Below are 11,970 nucleotides of genomic sequence, written 5' to 3'. Positions count from 1 at the left end.
ATAAGTAAATGATTTAGAAATCCACTTCCGAGCCCACTTGGTGTGTGCTTTGGCTAAGCATTGAGCTTTTATGTGTAGAGACTCTTTTTGGAGTTAAACGCCAGGTTGCAGCCTGTTTCTGGCGTTTAAATCTGATTTGCAACCTGTTTCTGGCGTTTAACTCCAGAATAGGGCAGGAAGTTGGCATTTGAACACCAGTTTGCGTTGTCAAAACTCGGGCAAAGTATGGACTATTATATAATGCTAGAAAGCCCTGAATGTCTACTTTCCAACGCAATTGAGAGTGCGCCAATTGGGTTTCTGTAGCTCTAGAAAATCCACTTCGAGTGTAGGGAGGTCAGAATCCAACAGCATCTGCAGTCCTTTTTCAGCCTCTGAGTCAGATTTTTGCTCAAGTCTCTCAATTTCAGCCAAAAATTACCTAAAATCACAGAAAAACACACAAACTCCTAGTAAAGTCCAGAAATGTGATTTTTATTTAAAAACTAATAAAATTATATTAAAAACTAACTAAATCATACTAAAAACTATGTAAAAATAATGCCAAAAAGCGTATAAATTATCCGCTCATCACAACACCAAACTTAAATTTTTGCTTGTCCCCAAGCAACTGAAAATCAAATAGGATAAAAAGAAGAGAATATACTATAAATCCCAAAATATCAATGAAACTTAGCTCCAATAAGATGAGCGGGACTAGTAGCTTTTTGCCTCTGAACAGTTTTGGTATCTCACTTTATCCTTTGAAGTACAGAATGATTGGCATCTATAGGAACTCAGAATTCAGATAGTGTTATTGATTCTCCTAGTTCAGTATGTTGATTCTTGAACACAGCTACTTTATGAGTCTTGGCCGTGGCCCTAAGCACTTTGTTTTCCAGTATTACCACTGGATACATAAATGCCACAGACACATAATTGGGTGAACCTTTTCAGATTGTGACTCAGCTTTGCTAAAGTCCCCAATTAGAGGTGTCCATGGTTCTTAAGCACACTCTGTTTTTGCTTTGGACCTCGACTTTAAGCGCTCAGTCTCAAGTTTTTCACTTGACACCTTCACGCTACAAGCACATGGTTAGAGACAGCTTGGTTTAGCCGCTTATGCCAGGATTTTATTCTTTTGGGCCCTCCTATCCACTGATGCTCAAAGCCTTGGATCCCTTTTACCCTTGCCTTTTGGTTTTAAGGGCTATTGGCTTTTTCTGCTTGCTTTTTTTTCTTTTTCTTTCTTTTTTTGCCTTCTTTTTTTTTTTGCAAGCTTTTCTCTATTCACTGCTTTTTCTTGCTTCAAGAATCATTTTTATGATTTTTCAGATCATCAAATAACATTTCTCCTTTTTCATCATTCTTTCAAGAGCCAACAATTTTAACATTCATAAACAACAACTTCAAAAGACATATGCATTGTTCAAGCATTCATTCAGAAAACAAAAAGTATTATCACCACATCAAAATAATTAAACTAGTTTCAAGGATGAATTCGAAATCATGTACTTCTTGTTCTTTTGTGATTAAAAGCATTTTTCATTTAAGAGAGGTGATGGATTCATAGGACATTCATAGCTTTAAGACATAGACACTTGAACATGAATAATCATATAGTAAAGACACAAACATAAATAAAACATAAGGCTCAAAAACCGAAAAACAGAAAAATAAGAACAAGGAGATTAAGGAACGGGTCCACCTTAGTGGGGGTGGCGTCTTCTTCCTCTTGAAGAACCAATGGTGTTTTTGAGCTCCTCTATGTCTCTTCCTTGTCTTTGTTGCTCCTCCCTCATAGCTCTTTGATCTTCTCTAATCTCATGGAGAATGATGGAGTGCTCTTGGTGTTCCATCCTTAGTTGTCCCATGTTGGAACTTAATTCTCCTAGGGAGGTGTTGATTTGCTCCCAATAGTTTTGTGGAGGGAAGTGCATCCCTTGAGGCATCTCAGGGATTTCATGGTGAGGAATTTCCTCATGCTCCTGTTAAGGTCCATGATCTCTTGTTTTCTACATCCTTTTCTTAGTGATGGGCTTGTCCTCATCAATGATTATGTCTCCCTCTATGTCAATTCCAACCGAATTGCAGAGGTGGAAAATGAGGTGAGGAAAGGCTAACCTTGCCAAAGTGGAGGACTTGTCAGCCACCTTGTAGAGTTCTTGAGGTATAATCTCATGAACTTCCACTTCCTCCCCAATCATGATACTATGGATCATGATAGCCCGGTCTATAGTAACTTCAGACCGGTTGCTAGTAGAAATAATTGAGTGTTGGATGAACTCCAACCATCCTCTAGCTACAGGCTTAAGGTCCGGTCTTCTCAATTGAAACGGCTTGCCTCTTGAGTCAACTTTCCATTGAGCTCCTTCCACGCATATGTCCATGAGGACTTGGTCCAACCTTTGATCAAAGTTGACCCTTCTAGTGTAGGGGCGTGCATTTTCTTGCATCATTGGCAAGTTGAACGCCAACCTTACATTTTTCGGACTGAAATCTAAGTATTTCTCCTGAACCATTGTAAGCCAGTTCTTTGGCTTTGGGTTCATACTTTGATCATGGTTCCTAGTGATCCATGCGTTTGTATAGAACTCTTGAACCATTAAGATTCTGACTTGTTGAATAGGATTAGAGAGAACTTCCCATCCTCTTCTTCTAATTTCTTGTCGGATCTCTGGATACTCGCTCTTTTTGAGCTTAAAAGGGACCTCAAGGATCACCTTCTTCTTGGCCACAACTTCATAGAAGTGGTCTTGATGGACCTTTGAGATGAATCTCTCTATCACCCATGACTAAGAGGTGGAAGCAATTGCCTTCCTCTTTCCTCTTTTTTGAGATTTCTCTAGCCTTAGGTGCCATTGATGGTTATGGAAAAACAAAAAGCAAATGCTTTTACCACACTAAAATTAAAAGGTTTGCTCGTCCTCGAGTAAAAGAAGAAAGAAAGTAGTAGAAGAAGAAGAAAATGGAGGAGATGGAGTGAGAGAGTGTATTCAGCCAAGGGGGAGAAGTGGTGGATGTAATGTGTGAAAGTGGAATAGTGTTGAAGGGTTTATATAGGGGTGGGAGGAAAGGTAGGTTTTAGCCATTAGGGTTGGGTTTGGGAGGGAAAAGAATTTGAATTTTGGAGGTAGGTGGGGTTTATGGGGAAGAGGTATGGAGGTGATTGGTGAAGGGTATTTGGGGAAGAGTGTTATGAAAAGGTGTGAAGAGGAAAGAAGAAGAGGTAGGGTAGGTGGGGATCCTGTGGGGTCCACAGATCTAGAGGGGTCAAGGACTTAGCATCCATGCTCCATTTAGGCGTGCAAAAATGCCCCTAGAATGCATGTCTGGCATTAAACGCCAGCTTATTGCTTGTTTCTGGCGTTTAACTCCAGCTTTTCTCCCATTCTTGGCGTTAAACACCAATTCCATGCTCTGTTCTGGCGTTAAACGCCAGTCTGGTGCTTGTTTCTGGCATTTAACGCCAGCTTGATACTTCTTTCTGGTGTTAAACACCAGTTTGATGCTTCTTACTGGCGTTTAAACACCAGTAAGCTCTTCTTCTAGGGTGAGCTGTTTTTAATACTATTTTTCATTCTGTTTTTGCTTTTTCAGTAGTTTTTGTGACTTCACATGATCATCAACCTAAAGAAAACATAAAATAGCAATGGAAAATAAATAGATATAATTAAATAACATTGGGTTGCCTCCCAATAAGCGCTTCTTTAATGTTAATAGCTTGACAGTGAGCTCTCATGGAGCCTCACAGAAAATCAGAGTCATGTTGGGGCCTCTTAACACCAAACTTAGAGTTTGGTTGTGGCCTCTCAATACCAAACTTAGAGTTTGGTTGTGGCCTCCCAACACCAAACTTAGAGTTTGAATGTGGGGTTTTATTTGACTCTGTATTGAGAGAAGCTTCTCATGCTTCCTCTCCATGGTTACAGAAGGAGAACCTTGAGTCTTAAATACAAGGTAGTCCTCATTCAACTGAAGGACCAACTCTCCTCTATCTACATCAATCACAGCTTTTGCTGTGGCTAGGAAGGGTCTGCCAAGGATGATGGATTCATCTTCTTCCTTCCCAGTGTCTAGGATTATGAAATCAGCAGGGATGTAAAGGCCTTAACCTTTACTAACACGTCCTCTACTAGTCCATAAGCCTGTTTCATTGATTTGTCTGCCATCTCTAATGAGATTCTTGCATCTTGTACCTCAACAGTTTCTCCATTACAGAGAGTGGCATGAGGTTTATCCCTGACCCAAGGTCACACAGAGCTTTCTCAAAGGTCATGGTGCCTATGGTACAAGGTATGAAGAACTTTCTGGGATCCGGTTTCTTCTGAGGCAATGTCTGCCTCATTAGTGCACTCAGTTCATTGGTGAGCAAGGGGGGGTTCATCCTCCCAAGTCTCATTACCAAATAAACTGGCATTCAACTTCATGATTGCTCCTAGATACTTAGCAACTTGCTCTGCAATGGTGTCTTCATCCTCTTCAGAGGAAGAGTATTCATCAGATCTCATGAATGGCAGAAGGAGATCCAATGGAATCTTTAGGGTCTCTGTATGAGCCTCAGATTCCTTTGGTTCCTCAAAAGGGAACTCCTTTCTGTCTAGAAGACGTCCCAAGAGGTCTTCCTCACTGGGATTCACGTCCTCCTCCTCCTCTGGGCATTCGGCCACACCACGTAAGGTTATGGCCTTGCACTCTCTCTTGGGATTTTCTTCTTGGGAGAGTACTGGGAGGAGTTTCAATAATCTTCTTACTCAGCTGACCCACCTGTGCCTCCAAATTTCTAATGGAGGACCTTGTTTCATTCATGAAACTTAGTGTGGTTTTGGATAGATCAGAGACTATGGTTGCTAGGCCAGAATGACTCTGTTCAGAATTTTCTGTCTGTTGCTGAGAAGATGATGGAAAAGGCTTGCTATTGCTAAACCTATTTCTTCCACCATTATTATTGAAGCCTTGTTGAGGCTTCTGTTGATCCTTCCATGAGAGATTAGGATGATTTCTCCATGAAGGATTATAGGTGTTTCCATAGGGTTCTTCCATGTAATTCACCTCTGCTACTGCAGGGTTCTCAGGATCATAAGCTTCTTCTTCAGAAGATGCCTCTTTAGTACTGTTGGATGCAGCTTGCAATCCATTCAGACTCTGAGAAATCATATTGACTTGCTGAGTCAATATTTTGTTCTGAGCCAATATGGCATTCAGAGTATCAATTTCAAGAACTCCCTTATTCTGAGGCGTCCCATTGTTCACAGGATTCCTCTCAGAGGTGTACATGAACTGGTTATTTGCAACCATTTCAATGAGTTCTTGAGCTTCTGTAGGGGTTTTCACGTGAAGAGATCCTCCTGCAGAATGGTCCAATGACATTTTTGACAACTCAGACAGACCATCATAGAATATACTTATGATGCTCCATTCTGGAAGCATGTCAGTAGGACACCTTTTGATCAGTTGCTTGTATCTTTCCCAAGCTTCATAGAGAGATTCTCCTTCCTTCTGTCTGAAGGTTTGGATTTCTACTCTAAGCTTGCTCATCTTTTGAGGTGGAAAGAATTTGGCCAGGAAAGCACTGACCAGCTTATCCCAAGAGTTCAAGCTATCCTTAGGTTGTGAATCCAACCATGTTCTAACTCTGTCTCTTACAGCAAAAGAGAAAAGCATAAGCCTGTAGACCTCGGAATCAACTCCATTGGTCTTGATAGTATCACAGATTGGCAAGAATTCAGCTAAAAACTGATGAGGATCTTCCATTGGAAGTCCATAAAACTTGCAGTTCTGTTGCATTAGAGAAACTAATTGAGGCTTAAGCTCAAAGTTGTTTGCTCCAATTGCAGGAAGTGAGATGCTTCTTCCATAGAAGTTAGAAGAGGGTGCAATAAAGTCACCAAGCATCTTCCTTGCATCTCCACCATTGTTATTAGGTTCGGCCATGTCTCCTTCTTTTTCAAAAATTTCTGTCAGATCCTCTCCAGAGGGTTGTGCCTTAGCTTCCTCTTCAGAGTCCTTTCAGGTTCAGGGTCAGCTTCAACAAGAATGTTCTTATCCTTGTTCCTGCTCATATGAAAAAGAAGAGAACAGAAAAGAAAATATGGAATCCTCTATGTCACAGTATAGAGATTCTCTTTTGTGAGTAAAATAAGAGAAGAGAAAAAATTTGAACACAGGGGAGAAGAGGGGGTTCGAATTATGAGTAGAAGAGAAGTGTTAGTAGATAAATAAATAATTAGAAAGAGATGAGAGGGGGAAGAATTCGAAAATTAAATAAAATGAAATAAAAATATTTTTGTTTTTATTTTGACTATTAGTTATAATTTGAAATTTAAAAAGAAAAATAAAATTAAATCAAATTAAAATTTAAAAAAAATAGTTAATTAAAAGAAATTTTGAAAAAGAGGGGAAGGGTTTTCGAAAATTGGTGAGAAAAAAGTTAGTTAGGTGGTTTTGAAAAAGATATGATTGAAATAGAAAACTTTTCAAAAATAAGCCAAAAAGTCAAGTAGTTAATTGAAAAGATTTGAAAATCAAATTTGGAAGGGTGAGAATTTAGAAAAGATTTTGAAATTGATTTTGAAAAACATATGATTGAAATTGAAAAAGATATGATTGAAAATCATTTTGAAAAAGATTTGAATTGGAAATTAAAAAAAAAATTGATTTTGAAAATTGAAATTGATTACTTGACTAACAAGAAACTAAAAGATATGATTCTAAAATTTAAAGATTGAACCTTTCTTAATAGGTAAGTAACAAACTCAAAAAAAAAATTTTTTGAATCAATCACATTAATTGTTAGTAAAGATTTTGAAAAATATCAAATAAAATAAGAAAAAAATTTTTGAAAATCAATTTGAATTTTCGAAAATATGAAAGAAAAATGAAAAATATTTGATTTTTTAAAAAAAAATTTGAAAAGATAGGATTTTTAAATTGAAAATTTGACTTGACTCATAAGAAACAACTAAATTTTAAAAAGTTTTGAAAAAGTCAACTAAAATTTTCGAAAATTTATGAGAGAATAAGGGAAAGATATTTTTTTGATTTTTGAATTTTTAATGAGGAGAAAGAAAAACACAAAAAAGACACAAGAGATAAAAATTATGAATCAAAACAAGAAAAATATGCAGGAACACTTTGAATGTCAAGATGAACACCAAGAACACTTTGAATGTCAAGATGAACATCAAGAATATGTTTTTGAAAATTTTTAAAAAAAGAAAAACATGCAAGACACCAAACTTAAAAATTTTTAATGTTGAGACACTAACAAATTGAATATGCATATGAGAAACAAGAAAAGATGCACAACAAGAAAATACAAAGATCAAACAAAGAAGATCATCAAGAACAACTTGAAGATCATGAAGAACATATGATGAATTTTCGAAAATTAAAAAAAAATTACAAACATGCAATGGACACCAAACTTAAAACTTGACACTAGACTCAAACAAGAAACACAAAATATTTTTGGTTTTTATGATTTTGTAAATTTTTTTGGTATTTTTCGAAAATTATTTTGAAAAAGAAAAATAAGGATTTCAAAATTCTTAATGAGAATTCTAGGAATCATGCAATGTTAGTCTAAAACTCCGGTCCAGGAATTAGACATGGCTTACTAGCCAGCCAAGCTTTCAGTGAAAGCTCCGGTCCAAAACACTAGACATGGCCAATGGCCAGCCAAGCTTTAGCAGATCATTACATACAATAGCTAATTTGCTGAGAAAGACAAAGAAGCTCTTCTAAGGATAGTTGAAACCTCGGTCCAAAAGATTAGACATGGCTTACTAACCAACTAGGATTCAACATATCTCATGAAACTCTAGAATTCATTCTTAAAAATTCTGAAGAATATAGAATAATTTAATTTTTTTGAAAAAATTTTTTGAAAATAAAAAGCTTAAAATTAAAATAAAATTACCTAATCTGAGTAACAAGATGAACCGTCAGTTGTCCAAACTCGAACAATCCCCGGCAACGGCGCCAAAAACTTGGTGCACGAAATCGTGATTGTTCATTCCTTGGTAACGGCGCCAAAAACTTAATACGCACGTTCATAATCTTAGTTCTTTTTCACAACTTCGCACAACTAACCAGCAAGTACACTGGGTCGTCCAAGTAATAAACCTTACGTGAGTAAGGGTCGATTCCACGGAGATTGTCGGCTTGAAGCAAGCTATGGTCATCTTGCAAATCTCAGTCAGGTGGATTCAAATGGTTATGGTGAATTGATAGTTAAAATATAATTTAAAATATAAAATAGGATAGAGATACTTATGCAATTCATTGGTGAGAGTTTCAGATAAGCGTATGGAGATGCTTTTGTTCCTTCTGAACCTCTGCTTTCCTACTACTTTCATCCAATCACTCATACTCCTTTCCATGGCAAGCTGTATGTTGGGCATCACCGTTGTCAATGGCTATATCCCGTCCTCTCAGTGAAAATGGTCCAAATGCGCTGTCACCGCATGGCTAATCATCTGTCGGTTCTCGATCATGCTGGAATAGGATCCAGTGATCCTTTTGCATCTGTCACTACGCCCAGCACTCGCGAGTTTGAAGCTCGTCACAGTCATCCCTTCCGAGATCCTACTCGGAATACCACAGACAAGGTTTAGACTTTCCGGGTCTCAAGAATGGCTGCCAATAATTCTAGCCTATACCACGAAGACTCTGATCGTAAATCAGGAGGCTAAGAGATATGCATTCAAGCTTGCTTTCATGTAGAACAGAAGTGTTTGTCAGGCACGCGTTCATAAGTGAGAATGGTGATGAGCGTCACATAATCATCACATTCATCATGTTCTTATGTGCGAATGAATATCTTAGAGAAGAAATAGGCTTGAGTTGAATAGAAAAACAATAGTACTTTGCATTAATTCATGAGGAACAGCAGAGCTCCACACCTTAATCTATGGTGTGTAGAAACTCTACCGTTGAAAATACATAAGAACAAGGTCTAGGCATGGCCGAATGGCCATCCTCCCCAAATGGCATATGAATTCGAAAATAGGGAAAAAGACCGATCCCTGATCAAGGATGATCAAAAGATGATCAAAAGATGTAAAATAAATCACTAAAAGTAGTTTTTATAATAAACTAGTAGCTAGGGTTACATAAGATAAGTAAATGATGTAGAAATCCACTTCCAGGCCCACTTGGTGTGTGCTTGGGCTGAGCATTGAGCTTTCATGTGTAGAGACTCTTTGTGGAGTTAAACGCCAGGTTGTAGCCTGTTTCTGGCGTTTAACTGTGATTTGCAATCTGTTTATGGCGTTTAACTCCAGAATAGGGCAGGAAGTTAGCGTTTGAACGCCAGTTTGCGTCGTCAAAACTCGGGCAAAGTATGGACTATTATATATTGCTGGAAAGCCTGGGATGTCTACTTTACAACGCAATTGAGAATGCACCAATTGGGTTTCTGTAGCTCCAGAAAATCACTTCGAGTTCAGGGAGGTCAGAATCCAACAGCATCTGCAGTCCTTCTTCAGCCTCTGAGTCAGATTTTTGCTCAAGTCCCTCAATTTCAGCCAGAAATGACCTAAAATCACAGAAAAACACACAAACTCCTAGTAAAGTCCAGAAATTTGATTTTTATTTAAAAACTAATAAAATTATATTAAAAACTAACTAAGTCATACTAAAAACTATGTAAAAACAATGCCAAAAAGTTTATAAATTATCCGCTCATCAAGAGGCAGGTAGAGAAGCCTTCTTGAGGTAGTTATTATCAGCACTTGTAGGTGTCTTAACCCTCACTGGCATTTGAATGCCAGAACTGAACATGGATTGGGCGTTGAACGCCAGATTTCTACCCTTTTCTAGCGTTTGAACACCAGAACTGGACATGGATTGGGCGTTTAACGCCAATTTTTCACCCTTTTCTGGCGTTTGAATGCCAGACTTATTCCTCTCTGGGCTCTTACTGTCCTCAGAGGGATTTTGGGTAGCAGGTTGCTCATCCTCTGTCAGCTGTTCTTTTCTTGGCTTTCTGCTGCTTTGAGTTGAGGTATTTAATGTTTTTCCACTTCTTAATTGAACTTCTTGGCACTCCTCTGCTATCTATTTTTATAACTGCTGTTTTGTCTGATTCAATTGTGATTCGATATCCTTGTTAGCATTTTTGGTTTCTTGTAGCATCTCCTTAACTTCTGCTAACTGCCTTGTTATAGAAGATAGTTGCTGATTGAGTTCAGCAACTTGTTCCTGAGGACTAATGTACAGATGCTGATTTCTAGCAACTATATCGATAAGCTCTTGAGACTCTTCAATAGTCTTTCTCATGTATATAGATCCACCAGCTGAGTGGTCTAGAGATATCTGAGCTTTTTCTATAAGCCCGTAGTAGAAGATGTCTAACTGCACCCACTCTGAAAACATTTCAGAGGGGCATTTCCTTAGCATCCCTCTGTACCTCTCCCAGGCGTTATAAAGGGATTCATCATCCTCTTGTTTAAAGTCTTGGATGTCCAGCCTTAGCTGTGTCATCCTTTTTGGAGGGAAATATTGATTTATGAATTTGTCTGATAACTGTTTCCATGTTCTTATGCTTGCTGTAGGTTGGTTATTTAACCACCTCTTAGCTTGATCTTTTACAGCAAATGGAAACAGTAATAATTTGTAGACATCCTGATCTACTTCCTTGTCACGTACTGTGTCAGCAATTTGCAAGCACTGTGCCAGAAACTCAGTAGGTTCTTCCTGTGGAAGACCGGAATACTAGCAGTTTTTGCTGCACCATGACAATGAGCTGAGGATTTAGCTCAAAACTGCCTGCTTTGATGGGAAGTATACAGATACTACTCCCATATACAACAGTAGTGGGATTAGCATATGACCCCAGAGTCTTTCTGGACTATTCATTTCCACTTAAGTCCATGATGGATAAAGGGAGATGATGTGAATTGTAAGTAAAATATATTTTTATTTTTATTTTATTTAATTAAAAATAACCGAATAAAAAAAAGAAAATAAAACGAAATAAAATAAAGTAAAATAATTAGAAAATAAAATATAGATTTTGAAAATTAAAAGAAAAGGAAAATAAAAAGATATTTGAATGTTGAATTGACTAATTATTTGAAAAGATTTAAAAATTTTTTAATATGATTTTCAAAAAATATTTGAATTTTGAATTTTTAAAACTAAGATAAGATATAATAGAAAGTTTTTTAAAATAAAAATCTGAATTTTTTAAGGAAAATTTCGAAAATCAATTAGAATAAAGAGGAAAAATATTTTTGAATTTAATGAAGAAAGAGAAAAATAGTAAAAACGACACCAAACTTAAATATTTAGATCAAAACAAAGGAAACAAGCAGGAAAACTTTGAATATCACGATGAACGCTAAGAACAACTTTTAAAAAATTTTTTAAGAAAATAAAAACACAAAAGACACCAAACTTAAAATATGAAACTAAACTCAAATAGAAAAACTCAATTATTAGTTTATAAAAATTTTCGAAAAAAATTGAAAAAGAAAATAAGGATTTTAAAAAAAAGTTTCAATGAAAAACAATAATAGAAGACTCTAAACCAAAAAAGAAAAATTTTTCCTAATTTAAACAAAAAATAAACCGTCAGTTGTCCAAACTCGAACAATCCCCGGCAACGGCGCCAAAAACTTGGTGCACAAAATTGTGATTCACAACTCCACACAACTAACCAGCAAGTGCACTGGGTCATCCAAGTAATACCTTACGTGAGTAAGGGTCGATCCCACGGAGATTGTCGGCTTGAAGCAAGCTATGGCTATTTTGTAAATCTTAGTCAGGAGATTAATGATAAGAGTGATTGTATTTATGAAAAATAAATAACATGAAATAAAGGGTACTTGTTATGTAGTAATGGAGAACAGGTTGAGGTTTTGGAGATGCTATGTCTTCTGAATCTCTGCTTTCCTACTGTCTTCTTCACGCATGCAAGGCTCCTTCCATGGCAAGCTGTATGTTGGTGGATCACCGTTGTCAATGGCTACCATCCATCCTCTC

This window comes from Arachis ipaensis, chromosome B3, assembly GCF_059453495.1.
Source record: "Arachis ipaensis isolate K30076 ecotype BB chromosome B3, ASM5945349v1, whole genome shotgun sequence".
Lineage (NCBI taxonomy): Eukaryota > Viridiplantae > Streptophyta > Magnoliopsida > Fabales > Fabaceae > Arachis > Arachis ipaensis.
The sequence above is the reverse complement of the archived record's forward strand: the minus strand, read 5'-3'. Positions refer to the sequence as shown.